The sequence below is a fragment of the Ictidomys tridecemlineatus genome, chromosome 8 (genome assembly GCF_052094955.1).
Source record: "Ictidomys tridecemlineatus isolate mIctTri1 chromosome 8, mIctTri1.hap1, whole genome shotgun sequence".
Lineage (NCBI taxonomy): Eukaryota > Metazoa > Chordata > Mammalia > Rodentia > Sciuridae > Ictidomys > Ictidomys tridecemlineatus.
Genome location: NC_135484.1, coordinates 60674203 through 60690396, shown reverse-complemented (window position 1 = coordinate 60690396; position 16194 = coordinate 60674203). Strand labels below are relative to the sequence as shown.

The window sequence follows — 16194 nt, the reverse complement described above, 5'->3', positions numbered from 1 at the left end:
AGCATTGCAATTATCATTTAGATATTACAATGTGAAATTGTTGATTAAATTAATTAATGCCATATAGAGAACAAATGAGAGAATGAATCAGTATGAAAGTGTTGAATATTCTTTTGATTATACCTATCAATATAATTTCTCTTCATCATGATGTTTTTAGATAGCTGGTGCTATATAAGTAACTTGCATTATACACGAATCTGCCTTGTGCTTACTCATTCTTTGAGGCTCAGGATTAACCAATATTCATATTTGTCACTTTCAAGTTCTAGTTTAAAAATAGAAAATGTATAAATGTATAAAGTATAAAGAAGAGCTCAATATTATTTAAATTTCCTTGTTTATATAATACTTCCAATGAAAAACTAATATAAGTCACATAATACTTTAACAATGTCTAATAGCTATATTAAAAACATACTGCTTAAAACACAGGTTAAAAAATCATGTGTATAATTTGTTTTACTTGAATTACAATACCAAAAATACTGTTCTTTAATCAGGTGATCAAAATTAAAACCATGATAAGATAGTTTTCTTTCTTTTTACTCCTGAGTCTTTCAAAGTTGGCAGGGATTTGAGATCAAATGTATTAATTCAAATTTTAGTCACTCAGTAGCTAACTATGGCTAGTGACCATTACAGAACCAGGTAATTTTAAAAATTTATGAATGTCTACCATTTTAAAAATCTATGAATGTCTGCTGTTTCTCATTAAATCCATTTTCTATAGACCAATTGATTGCTACAATTTATGAAATAGCTCCACCTTTGGGCAGTATTTACATTTCATAGGTCATTGTCACCTGCTTTTAGAAATATTAGTCTAACTTGAAATTTTACAAACATAAAATTCTCTGTTCTTGTATCTGGAAAATCTTTATGATTGACATTTTTTCATTTAATTGCTTCAATCAGAGCTTCAAAGAATGTTTGTAAGAATGGAAAGTTGTTTTTTCTCTTTAAAAGGAAATTGAGTAAATTGAGTACCTTCATATAGACACTATGAAGAAAAAAATGACACCAACTTTTGGATGGAAAAACAAAACAAAACAAACAAATAAAAACCCCAGACTTTGGTTTTCTTTTAATCAAAAAAACAATCTTCTAGGATTTGAAAATATTTTATATCCATCTTAATTTTTAAAGAAATAATATAAGAGGGGGAATTTAACTTCTTTATTTATAAAGAGATTGTTAACTACTTCTAGGAATTTGGTCTTCAGTCTAGGATATATCTTATGGTTTATATCATGAGTTCACAAAATACATATACGATGGTGTGAGGGGGAAGGGAAGAAAAATATATATATAGAGAGAGATAAGTGTCACAGTAGAATGGTAGACAATAGGGATGGGAGGGGAGGGGAGGGGAGGGGGGAGAGGGAGGGCAGCAGAATACAACTGACACTAGGATTGCTGTATGTATACACATGGATGTATAACCAATGTGATCCTACAATCTGTACATGTGGAAAAATGACAATTCATATCCTATTTGAATCAAATGTATGATATGTCAAGATCATTGTATTACCTTGAATAACTAATAAAAAAATAAAGTAAAAAAAATTTTCTTCCAAAGTATTCCAATATTTACAATGAGATATAGTTTAGAAGAATTCCAAACTTGTTTTACTAGTTTAAAGATCTTGAATCAAACTTTTGAAACTTAATACAATGTTGTTTTTTTAAATTTAATATGTATATTATCCTTCAAATGGTTATTATAATCCTGTGCATAGTGATTTAGCTTTCTTTATAATTCTTTAATTTTTTGTAATGGGTATCATCACTTCTATTCAAAAACTATTATTGCTTGGTCTTAGTAAAACTAAGTCAATAAAAATCATGACAATCTTAACACTTTCATATTCTGAGAATTTTACTAGTTTCTCCAAGGCTTAGTGCTCTTCTTTATAAAAAAAAATCATAAACAACAATCCAGTGTTACTTAGAAATATTAGTCTACTACTTATTATTATAATTATAATAATTATATAATTATAATAATAATTACTTATTATTATTATATACTACTTATTACTTATATTATTATTTTGGCACTGAACCTATACATGAGTTCTATATGAGTCTATGTGTCACCCTCTGAAGTGAAGTATTCCCTAACTTGTAATAACTTGCAGACTAATGTTCATTTTTACATAATCTATTAACAGACAAAAGTTATGAGGAAAAGTGTACTAATTGCTTGTTCAGGGAGGTAGAACCATTTAGAGAGACTTAAACTGCAGAAAATGGAAAAAGAGACACGATGTTAGGAGAAATACATATTTGGGTTCTATCTTTCTAGTCAGGAATCTATTCTCCCTCTGTTCTCCTCTTTTACAATTGCAGATGATTTTGTGGTAGTAAATGAATGATAGTATAAAAATGGAATGCTGGGAAAATCAACCTTTGTCTAGGTATTGTATTTGGATCACGGATTTTTTGAATTTTCAGTATAACAGTTTTCCCTTTGGTATAGTCGTAAATGCTTCTCAAGTGGCATACACACACACACACACACACACACACACACACACACACACACACACAAAAGTTCTTACAAAAGCTCTTATGAGATAGTGTTTATGTTTTAAAAATATGTTTATCAGTGTATTATAGTTAAACATAATATTCAAGTTCATTTTGATATAATTTATATGCACAGAATATAATTTGCTCCATATCAGTTTCCAGTACTTCCTCTTTCACTACCTCCCTCCCTTACTATATGTTTTCATCTGATTTATTTCAAAATGTAAAGATTCCACTAGAAAACTTATGTGAGAACATTTCTTTTAAAATGAATGGACTCAGAAGAAGTATTATGAACACTTTTTGAATAATACTGCTTATCTAAAAATGTGTACCAGCTATTGTTTATTTTTTGTATAATCACAGCATCAAAACCAAAATACTTTGGAAGTAGACTTGAGGTTGATCACTAAGATAAAAACTTCTTCTAAAATGGATGCTGCTTAATTATATTTTTACAATTTTTCTCTTAAAAAATATGATAATTTTAAAATATATTTATTATGTAACATTATATAAATGATATAAAGAGTATACATACAATCTTTTCATTATATAACATTAATTCTTAACTAAAATTCTGTATGATTTTTTTATAAAGATAAAACCAACATGAGATCTTTTTAATATATTGACATGTTTATGCCTTACATGATTATTCTGGGTTTTTTCCATTTATCATTGTATTATATGCATTTTCAAAAAATTATTATATGTTTAGGAAGAGAAATCAATAGGCTATTTCTACTATGAATGGATGAGGAAATTAGAACGAGTTTAGTTAGAAAAGACAGAAAAGGAATTATAGCCTGGAAATATGGCTTTGGCAACATTTCCTTCAGTCAATTTATGAAATCTCAGTGTTTATGTATTTCTTGTTCTTTTCTTTCTCCATATGGCTCCATAAAGAAATGGGATTATCAGCAAAGTTCCTAGTGATTGGAGTAGGACCTATTATTATCAGTATCATAGTCATTTGCCACTATGTAAGATCATAGTGCTTAGACTTTCACAACCTTTCTTCATGTTTGAGCTATAAAAGGAAGCTGTGAATTGGATTCATAAAAGTTTTTCTGGTTGTGTTAACATTTTAATTGACCCTTGAAATAACTGTCAATCATCTAAATGACTACTGAATATAAGACATTTCTCTGACAATTATAGTTTCTCCTTATATTGGCTTTGGGCTTCATATTAAAGGTATTGATACTGATTAGTTTGATACAGTTTTAATTTTCACTTGGTATAAACCCAACCAAAGTACCAATTTCTACAATATACCCACACTCTATCTATTTAATGAAGCCCAACATCCTTTCTTCATACACGGGCCCTATTTTTACCTATATCCCCTTTTCCCATTTCCTCTAGTACTGCTATTCCATCAGTACTCTAAATTTCCCACACAAGTCCTTATTTTAAAACAATTTTTGTACTGTTTATCTTCTATTAAATGTTCACATCTTTTTATGCTTCTGGAGCTGCAGAAATTCTTTTCTGTGAGCATTTTCACTGTTCTTTACTTTATAATCTGATGACATTACTCCCCTATCTAGACACCATTTTTCTCCTTTCAGCAATTACTCTTGGTTGAAAATTTAGTTTTTGAACCCATTAGAGCTTTATGATGGTTATATTTATTGTTGATATATTGAGTTAAAGCAATCTCAACTCAAAAGAACCAAATCAAGTATAAACACCTCAAAGTACATTTTAAACAGTCTAGCTGTAGCCCTAAAATCCTTCCCGGTGATCCCAATATTCCTCTGCATATTAATTTTCCGTCTCGTGTCTTAATTATTAACATATTATGCTTTCTTGTGATGATAAGAATTATCATGCATATTCATGTAAAATATAAATTTATGACATAAGTCAATAACTGTGTCATTTGGATTGCCACAGGGAAATTAATGTTTTAGTAATTTAAACTCTAGATGTCAGCAGCTATCTCCATTTTCTTTTTTCTAAACAGTCATCAATTCTACTGTCAATTCTACTATGTCAATATCTCTTTTAACTACATTCTTTTTATCCACGGAGCTATGTCTTAGTTAAAAAACCAGTGGAATTTCTTCTGGCTGTTGCGAGTCTTCTTACTGAATTCCCATTCCTAACATCTCTCTCCTACTCTCTAGTGTTATCTTTCCAGAATTTTGCCCATGGATCCCTCATCATTTATCAGGTGAAATTTGAGCTCATCTTCCAAGCCTCCAAGGCCCTCCATGGATTGTGTTTCTGCCTCTTTGTTGAGTCTCATATTTGCTTATTTCCTGTTTCAGTAAGTTTCTGTCTCAACTTTAACATGTCACCTCTCATTTTTCATCACCTGTGTTTAGCACAATATGTTCTCATTTTCTGAATGACTCACCCCTGTTTAAATACAGGACAGGTTCCTGCTTATACTCTGATTTTTGGATTATCTGTTATCTTTTCTGTGAATTTTCTCTAAGTCCTCTAGGCACTTAATGTAGTCCTACCTTTGAGATTCTTAAGTATAACTACATAGAGATTTAAAGCTGCTGATGTTTCTCATTTTCACTTTCCTTTTTCAATAGATGGTAAACTCTTTTGAGGCAAGAACTAGATTGTGTTGCTTTTGAAGGCCCTGCACCTAGTTTTGTGTCTGGTGCAAAGTAGATGCTAATAATAAAAGAGTGATTGCTTGATTGAGTAGATATGCGTGTTAATTGATTTTAATCATATTACATCTGATTTCTAATCACTAGACCCTCTCACTTCCCCAAATATATTCTGAAGAGTTTTTTTATTTACCTACTTACACTTTATTATCAGGATATCTAATCATTTGGAAGATGCAAATAAATTAGTCTCAATTATTTTTTTTGAAAAAAACCCTTAAAAAGTGAAAATGATTTTGATGAAATAGTAAGTTTAGTGACTTAAAGGGTTCTCATTCTCTTTTACAAAGGAAGAATGTTTGTAAGAAAGGTAAATATATGTTTAAATTCTAACACTCTTCTGACAATTATATCACAGACCAAAGTCCAGAATTTTAAAAATTTCTTTCATCATTTGTTTATCTTAAATTAAAGATAAATGTCTCCCATACACAACTCAGCAGAGGTTTGCTCCTCTACTAAAGGGGCATACATTATTTTGTTACTATACAAAGATTTACCTTTATGAAAGTCAATGAAAACAGAACTACAGAGAGATCTAATGACCAGGAAGGCTTCCATTATGGCTAGAACTGCAAATCTGCTCCTGCTATTGTAACTCTCTTTCACCAATTAAAATAAGAATGAATACACAGTTCTGCCATAAAATGGATCAAACTAACTCACTATTTTATTTATTTTTAAGTGAAATCTCCTAATTTTATTGTAAATATTAACTCACCTTAATTTTACAGATTAATGGGTTTCACTATGATCTTTCTGTACATGCATATATCATGTTTTACTCAGAGCCACCCTTTCCCTTTGTATTCTTTTGCTTTCTCTTCCCACTCCCCAATCTCATTCCTATTCCTAATGGTTTCTCATCTCCTTTCAGATTTTTTTTTATTTATTTATTTTTTAGATCCCACATATGAGAGAAGACATGATATTTGTCTTTCTGTGTCTGGCTTATTTCACTTAACATGATGCCTTCTGTCTCCTCTATTTCATTGCAAATGGCATGATTTCATTCTTCTTAGTGGCTGAATAATATTCCATTCTGTAGAGATACTGCACTCATTTGTTCATATGCATCAAGGCTGAATCCCTAACTTGGCTATTGTGAACAGTGTCACAATAAAGATAGGTATGCAGGTATCTCATTTGTGTGCTGACTTGATTTCCTTTGGGTACACACCCAGGAAGATATAGCTAATTGTATGTAGTCCTATTTTCAGTATTTTTTTTATGAACCTCCATTCTGTTTTCCAAAGTGTCCATTAGTTGACCTTCCCACAAAGAGTGTACAGAGCTTCCTTTTTCTCTATATTTTTACAAGCATTTATTACTTTTTGTTATTTTGTTGTTGGTAGTGGTGGGATTTTTTTTTTTTTTTTGTGTGTGTGTGTGTGTGTGTTGGAGTAATATTCATTCTGACAGGTGAGGTGGAAATTCAAGGCAGATTTTATTTGGATTTCCTTGATGAGAAAATATGTTGAGAATTTTTCATATTTTCATAGATCATTTGTACTTTTTGAAAAGCATCTGTCACGTCATTTTCCCACTTTGATTGGATTATGTATTTTCTCAATATTAAGCATTTGACGTTCTTTGTATATTAATTTCTTTATAAACCTTAGTCAGATGAATAGCTGACAAAGATTTCTTCCTGTTCTGTTTGATGTTTCCTCACTCTGTTGATTGTTTCCTGTGCTGTGCAGCAGCTTTTTCATTTGATGTAATCCCACTTATCAAATTTTATTAGCTATTGGACTTCTAGTCAGGGTACAACTCACTATTATATAATCAACAAAACATTTTTAAAAAGTTCATTGTATCGAATATGATACTAAAATACCAAAAAATAACTAAAAATATAGCAAAGTAATGAGTTAAATACCCTCTCTTTGATCAATTTTAATTGTGGTTATGTTGAACATAGCATTCAGGATTGGAAACCAAGCTCTCAGGTTTCAGTGATGTATATAATATTTCTATATCTTGACAAAACTAGAGAATTGACAATATTGGAGGTAGTTTATGTCTTTCTGATTGCATTTCACATCTTTGTAGCCCTAAAAATTATATTCAAACTTTAATTGATGCTTTTCTCCCAGTTATTTATTTCTTTGCTCTCATTCCCTTTCTTCCTTTGAATGCATGTTAAAAATCCCATTTTCACAATATTTTGTGATAACAAAGGATAGACATATGTTAATAAGCAAAGTTTCAACACATTGTAGAATTATAGAACTAATTGCTTTTATTTGGTGTTTAAGAATTGAAGAAGCCATCCTTCCACAATTTAGAATGAGATCCCATTGGGCAATGGCAGAACAGTGGGTTTTGAGATGTGAGAACAAGAAGACAGAGCAATGGAAAAAGAGCCCATTAGTTGACATCATGTTACACTGGGCTCCTCCCCTGACTCAAGGGTAAAGCACAAGGCATTTTTTTTTTATTATGCTTACTCAGGAATGAAAAAAATATCTTGTTTTCAGGAAAAATCTAGTCTCTTTGGTGCTGTAGCTACTCCCTTAAAGTTTCAGTTTGATTATGTTGCACTTAGCATTAGTGACTCCATTTGGTTTGGTCTGATTTGTTAGGACCTAGTACAGGAGCTCAGTTCAAATCAATGATCTCCCATAATTAACACAGGCAGCATATTTGCCAGGGATTTGCCTAACTTCTTACCATTTTGTTGAAAAATGTGTAACATTTGAAAACACTTATTAACATAAATATATAACTGCTAGTTTTATTCATGTCATTTTCTTAATAAATGAAGATTTATTAAGAATAAACATGGGGGTCCATAATATAATCAAATATGGCAGAAATATTTGTATAAGTTTTCAGAGTATGTGGTGAAGTCACAAGCATACTGCTCATTACATTTATATATGATCGATTTAATGAATGGTAAAAGGACACTGAGTATATAGATGAATAACAGAATAACATTGTTTGTTCACTTTGTATAACAATCTTCTATTATGCACTAAATTGCAAATAAAGTCTGAATATAATTATGATGACCTAAAAACCTTCATCGTTCCATTAACATAGAACATTCTATCTGATTATCTTTGCTTATTGTGACATTGAATAATCAGCATTTATCTAAAGCTGATAAAGACATGAAATCTCGATTTTAAGTAATTGTTCCTTACATGAAAAATCGCAGTTGCAGGGAAGCATTGCCTTCATAGACATATTTTTAGGACAATTTTAAAACTTTTTGCTTGTTAAAGACAGGCTGAATCAACTGCTTTTTTCCTCTCCTCCCTGAAGATCAAAAATTCTCTTTGAAATATTGATATAGTATTGTACAATACAAACTTGTAAAGGATAAATACATATTTGCTTACAGTTTTCCTTAATGTATAGGGGAGGAAAAAACTTTGCTCATCTTATGTTTGTTGACTAGAGCCCTATAAAGTATACCAACAAAAGGCAAACTGACAAGAGTTATACAACAGAAGTCCACTAATGGGTGCATTCATTCATACACATCAGAGAACTCTGAGATGAGTGACTGCAAAGAGTAGATTCAACTTGGGTTTATATATCATTCTCATAGACAATACTTTGTGGAAAAGTGACAAGACAAAAGAAAAAGCACTAAACTTTTTAGAGGTTTATGGGTTTAAGGTGGCAAACTGTGAGAAGGTATATATATATATATATATATATATATATATATATATATATATATATATATATATAGCTAAAACAACATTAATAAACTTTGTTATATGAGTTCATCGGCTGGTAGGTAGATAGTTTACTAAACCCTACTATTTATTACTCATATAGATTAAATTTATAAATAGAGGTCTGAATCCCATTTCCAATTGTTGGTCATGTGGTTATTTTAGCCATGTTTGTTAACTTCTTTGAGCCTTACTTGTAAGATCAAAATAATAGATTTTGGTAAGTTGTCCTGAAAGTGACTCCATTTGGTTTGGTCTGATTTGTTAGAACCTAGTACAAGAGCTAGTCAAAAGAAATAATGAATTAAAAATGTTGGAAAATTACTGTTTCTTAATAATTATTTTTACTGTTACTTTTATTATAACCCCAGTGCTTTATAAATATAGCATAAGTTTTGACACAATGCTATAGTTCAATTAGTCCATTCATAACTTCAGCATTCAGTGTGTGTGTGTGTGTGCGTGTGTGTTTGTGTATTGTTGAGTGGTTGATTGACATAGACCTTAAGAGGCTTTTATACAGAATCTACTTGGAAGTTGAAATCTAGTAGTCTTCTTAAAAAATGAGCCCATTCACAATGATTTGAAGCATGCTATTAGAATGATATATCTCTATTTAACAGATATTTAAGTCTAGTTAGAAGTTTCTAAAAAAGTTATGTGCCATTTATTTCCTCTTAATGTCAAGTCATTTCTTTGCTAGGGTAAGAAGATGGCTTATTGGGCACAGAATTAAAGAATGGATTTTCATTTCATTTATTTTTATACCTGTTATGGAAGACTATTAAGTATGTTCTACTTCCATCTTAGAGCAAGAACTTTATAATCAGAATGTAACTACAGAAACCAAGGTGTGCTTCTTATTTCCTGCGTAAATTCTCTTAACTTCATAATAGCACTAAGCTTCAGTTACCTTGTCTATTTAAGGGAAATAGCAATGCTTACACTGTAGTATCAATATTAAGATCAAATACATAGCATTTATGTTTCTCAAGACAGTATCAGACACATGGTAAATTCTTCATAAATGGTATCCATTCTCTCCAAGGCAAATGTCATTTCTCTATACTTTTAGTGAAAGTTGTGTTTCAGAGGAAAATTCATTATTGTTAAAGAGTCTTGATGCCCTGTTTGTACAAGTATGATAACTTAACATGTATACAGCTTCATAAATACCACCTTTTAAAAACATTTAAGCCAGGATAGTTGCTTTTTTAAATGCTCTGACTGAAACTGTGAGAATGAATATGAATCATAACTAGTTTAGATATCAAGTTGTTTTGTTTATTTCATGACAATGGCATCTAAGTAATTATATTTACATTAGAAATATAATTTTTATGAAGTGTGGCTTATGCAGTTTTGTGATGTAAAGGCCTAAGAAATGGTCAGTGATCTATTTTGATGCGTTAATTTCCAAGATAGGATTATCCAATACTCTTTAAATCCACATTAATAAATCAAAAGAATATTTCAGACAAAATGAAATGAAGAGTTTTAGGGTGAATTTGCCTAAGGGATATTAGGAATTCTCTTGCTTTATTATGCAGAGAGGAAATATTATGTTGATCTTTCATTTGCCTTTCTGAAAGAACTCATAAATATTTTATTCATTAATCTTCAGAATACCCTGTGACCAAATTGAACCAGAAGGGGAAAGTAAAGTTATTAAACAGACACAGATATTGAAATGGTACCAAATCAATCCTTTATTAAAAAAAAATTTCTATGCATTGTTATTCATTCACTCATTCCCCAAAGGTTAATTGAACTCATACTATATGAAATGTGTGGTATTAGATCACGTGAAGGATAAGAAAAAAAATATTTATATTACATGATGTTTGCACCCGAATAATTATCAATTTAGTGAATGAAGAAAAGTTCACACATAATAAGGAATGTATGTAAAAAAAAATAGTGCATTTACATAAGGGTTTACCCACTTTTTGTTTACTATGTAATTATAACTTCATATATAAAGACATGGCTTGATAATGTAACATGCCAAAATAACAGGAAGAATATTTCTCTTCATTTGTAGTTGCCTCACTGGACATTCTTAAACATATGCTTTCCTGGGATAAGTCCAAGAAAACTCAGAAACTTGATCAGGTTGGTCAGGTCCGTTGATGGAACCACAATAGGAATAATAATAATAATAATAATAATAATAATAATAATAATAATTCTTCAGATGTGTTCTATTAAAAAATAAACAATTTCCTAGGGACTACTAGGTTTGAAGCAGTCCGAAAGGTACTACTGTGGTCCTGGAGCTAGTAACAGTCCTGGTGTCCTGGCATACTGAAAACATGGCAGTTAAATCCATCCATGCTTTTATTGCCTTAATTGTTGGAGACCGTTTTTTGCCAATTTTCGCTTAATGTCTTGTCTGGTCACTTGTCTCTGGAACCAAAGTTTCAATTTACTCAAACTGGCCCATTCCAGCTACTTTTCCAGTTCATAGTTGACTAACTCTTTAGTGTATGTAAGAAAAGCAACATTTAACTGAGTCAGGAGCCCTAAATAGTCACATACTATTTCCAGACCAACCCTTGCCCAAGACTGACTTTCAGGCCTGTCTAGACTGTGTCCTCTCTCAGTTTGCACTTAAGTAGCCCTTAGTCTCTCAGAGGTATTTGGAATTAGGATCTTGATTGTTTTTCTCCTAGGAGTTTCCTTGTTCCTTTTGCACATTTATCTACTTTACCCCAACCAACTTCCAAGAACTTGATACTAAGGAGAAGAGAGAGAGCAGTCTCCTTAAAACCACATGTGCAGTTGCAGTGAGCACCAGGGAAATGACAGTTGGATTTCATCTACTTAATTTTTTTTCTTCGTTTTTAAAACTCACTTGATGGATCAACTAAGAACAGAAAACTATATTCCAAGATAATTTGGGGTTTTTATATTTTGTCATAAAACTCAATAATTTTTTCTTGTTTTGATGATTTCAACATCACCAAGTACTGAACGCCTGTCTGTTCTAAAAATGCTGTAATTTGGTGTGACTGGGAAAGGAATTTGAACACAAAATAGAATTTTGATAAGAATAAAGAGCAGAAAGGTCATTTTGGTAAAAGATAATGGAAAGCTATTGGAATTTTTAGGAGAGTGCAATAAAATTGATAATTATCATTTATCACTCTTTGCTAAACACTATGCCATTTGTAATTGTTATAAAAAGATAAAGCAAGTGCTTTATGCCAACCATAGTTTTTAAAATAGTTCTGTAAAATGCATTATTTTACTTTTCAGGTGATGAAACTGGGGCTAAAAAATGTTTAGTTTGTTCTCCAAGGGCATCAGTCAAAAAGCCGAGCATGAAGTTCAGGCCTTTCTGTCTTGATAACTCATGCTCTTCCTGTTCCACTCTCCTCTCAGAAAGGCTCATCTGATGACTGGAAACAGATGTAGCAGACACATTGCAGCAGGGGGGCAGGAAACTGTAATTCAAGTCTAAAGTCATAGGGACTTATATAGAGCAGAGGGGGCTCAAAGGAATGATTGAAGGGGAAGACTTTTGAAGTGGGAAGGAGAACAGAAGACAAAAGAGGCTTTTGAGGTTTTTCAGCTGAGGGGACTAGGAGGACTCCAGTGTTTTTAATAGAAATGGGGCCGTCTGGAGAAACAAGTGGCAGGAGAAGATGACATTGATTGTAGACATGAAGAATTCTAGATGACTGTAATACCCAAAGGAAGAAGGCTAGCACAAAAAGTTGGAAGCTGGAATATTGTTTTTCATGGCAATAGATTTTACTGTTGCTTTTATTTTTTATTTGTTTGCTTTGGAAATGGGGGAAAACATCACAGATTCCTATGGGCATATATTTAAAATCCTTCACAGAAAAACACCTAGCTTACCTGTTGGGCCACTAGTTCTAAACCCTGAAAATGAGAAAATATAAGTTATGTTTAAAGTCAGTAAAAAAAATTAGTACATCTTTTGGTTCTTTTGTTTCTCAATAGTCATGCAAGAGTAGACAGAAACTTCATACCACTTGTTCTTGGATCTGGGAAATAATGCCTTGAGAGAAGAGGCATTAATTTGAATTCTGATCCTGGCTTACAAGCAAAATAATACTCTTGCTAAATATTGTCTTTGAAATCAATTTCTTAAACTCCATTCTCAGCCTTTAAATGTTTGTTCGTCTTTCCAATCCTTTACTTTATGAAAGGGAAAAGAGAAATGAATGTGATAAATTAAAGCATGATAATGCCTTTATAAATGAAATTCTCTAACCTCTAAGGCAAGTTCACATAAATTCAATATTCAAAATTCAACCATAGTTGTCTAGATTTGAGAGGCTGATAGAATCATTTCATTTTAAGTAAAATTTGGAGCAATCAAAATCCTAATAGGGCAAATACAGGTATTACTGACTTTTAAAAACACTATTTTTCTGTGCTATTTTTATTTTTAATGTTTAACATTATTTAAATGTTATTGCATAGGTAATACATAGTGTAGAAAATCGAAAATGACAGAAATATGTAGAAGGAAATTAAAATTTTCTATATATTAACACTGAGAGAAATCATTAATCAGAGAGAATGATAATTACCACTTTAAGGACCAGTGTAAGCTCTTTTAATCTACCTTCTCTTAACCAATTTATGAAAGTAACTGAAGCTCTATATCCATTAGTTAAAATATGGCAATCAATGTTCACAAAATATTGAATAGCCACCTCTAAGAGGCTACTCTTTCAGGTCCTGTATACCCCTGTATTGGGTATTTTTAATACATGTCAGCAGTGTTTCTTTCATAACTAGTTTATGCTTTCTGTACTTAGTAATTACACCATTAATTTAAGCATCATATAATATAGTGAAATAAAAAAGCAAAAACAGGAAATTGTTTCAATGAAAACTAAGATGTTCCTATTGGGAGAACTTGATAAAGCTAAAGCATTTAAAATTATTCATATGCAAGTGGAATCAAAACAATCTTAAATGATATATTCTGCAAATAGACTACTTCCTTAACTGTCTCTCCATTTCCATTTCACTTAAAAGAAACTGAGGCTGGAAATCATAGATAATCTAGCATGCTTGGAGCTTATGCAAAATAGAATAGAATTTCAATCACTCATGAAAAAAGTCTTGGCTCTACAGATGCATTTATAGTTATATATTTTATACAAATATTATATGCTTTTACAAACCATCTTATATTAATGGTCAAGTATTACCTTTGATTGCTTTGGAAAAGAGAACATCTATGCATTTATTTCTATAAAATTCTCTGTGTCCTTATATATAATTCATTTAAAATAAGATCATATTATATACACAGTTTACTTCTTGTTATTTCTACCTCAAAGATATTGTAACTAAGCAAGAGACCATTGAATGCTTTCATCTATTTATAAACTATTAGGATTCTGTCAATAGCTAAAATAAATAGTATTATAAATTTTATTTTATATATGTGTGAATGTAAGAATATGGATTTTCATATAATTTTTTCTCTTTCTGAGAGTTCATGTTATCAATTTTTCAATTTGAAATACTTTTAAAATTTTTTTTAATATTTGTCTCTTTTTTATGGTAGCAGTGTTACTTTAAAAATAGAAATATCTGAAGTGTACATATTTTGACTATTGGCTGAAATCAAAGAAAACATAAAATTTGATAAAATGTATCAAAAATTATGTAAAATAAAATTAGTGATCACTAACACAGCTGAATCTGCTTTTTAAATATGCTATCACTAAGTGACTGCATCATTTATAATGGCCATAAAATAACAAAGTATGATAAAATATTTTGCATACCAATTAATTCCTCCATCAACGTTTTTTGTGTATGTGTGTGTGTGGGGGGGTGTCTGGTACTGATGACTGAACCCACAGTCTCGCACTTACTAGGCTAGCACTCTTTACTGAGCCCTTTTTTGGATTTAATTTGAGGCTTAATCTCACTAAATTGCCCAGCTTGGCTTTGAACTTGTGATCTTCCTGCCTTAGCCTTCTGAATAGCTGGGATTATAGTCAGACACCACAGCACTTGCTTTTCACACTATGTTGTTTTTGTTTCTTTGGTGAGTTATTTTAACATGTTCTTGAAGAAGTATGATTAAAAAAATCAACAATGTAGAAAATACATAAGGAGATGTGCAGAATTCTATTCTTATTGTTGGCATTATATTCAATATTTTGCCTTCATCAAAATATACTCACAAGAACAGTGCTGGATACTGTGATCTTTAGAAATTGTGTATTGCCCTATATATAACTCAGCCACAAATCAATGAGTATGCTTCAGGGTTTGATTTTTTTTTTTTTTTAGTTTAGAGATGAACACTATAAGGACATCATCCAGAGAGTGATTTATCACATTTTATTTCAGATCTCTTGTAGTAAAACATGAATTTCCTAGTCCTTGTTCTACCGCACACATCATTATGCATATAATATTTGAAAAAATAAACAATTTTAATATAGAAGTGAATATTAAGCAGTGCATGATTGAATTAAATTGAGGTAGCTACCACCTCATTCTGAAAACATAATACCACCTGAAGACACATCTGTGCATATTTGTTATTTAAACTTTTATTTTCTCTCATTGTTGCATATTTTTAAATGTACACCTATATGCTATTGCAAACATCAATTAATTTTTAATTTTAGAATTAAATATAGATCAGATATTGTATTTGTTTTGGTCCTCCATGAAGCAAGTGCCAAGAAGAGGTTAAATACATATGAGAGATTTATTGGACAGGTATTCCTTTGAAGGATGAAGAAGAGGAAGTCAGGCAGAGAATTTTCAAACTAACATTCCACTTGAAACTTGTGGAAAGATAGAAGGGAAGATAGGATTGGATAGAAGAGACTCAGACAGCAATGCAAAAATTCTTAGCTAGGTAGATGGGGATTTCTGGAAACAGACCTTCCCACCATAGGGATATTGCATCAGGAAGAATGGTGTGCTTCTTGCTAGTCAGCCAAACTCAGTCTTTGACTGGTAGTAGTCCTGCAGAAATATGGCCTTTGAATACAGTGGGGATGCAAAGGTGCACAAGCAGAAGCTTCAGGCTTTTAAAAATCAGTTATAATCCCTTCCTTAGTTTGGAAGAAAAGTTTGAACAGAACATCTTCATAGTTTTCACACATAACATCTTGGGCCATTTAGTGAAGTTGTTGTTGAGAGGATATGGATTTTGTTTTTATTATTATTTATTTTTATTTAACTTTTGTTTGTTTGTTTTTATACTGGGAATTGAACCCAGGGTCACTATATCATGGAGTTAAGTACCTATCCACCTCCACACTTTTAAATCTTGAGACAGGGTTTTGCTA

The 16194-nt window shown here is 31.2% G+C and overlaps 1 protein-coding gene across 6 annotated transcripts in view; it reads left to right on the top strand.

Moving 5' to 3' along the window:
- Grik2 (glutamate ionotropic receptor kainate type subunit 2) overlaps window positions 1-16194 on the top strand; it is a 639398-nt gene that overhangs the window by 252424 nt on the left and 370780 nt on the right. The window lies entirely within an intron of this gene.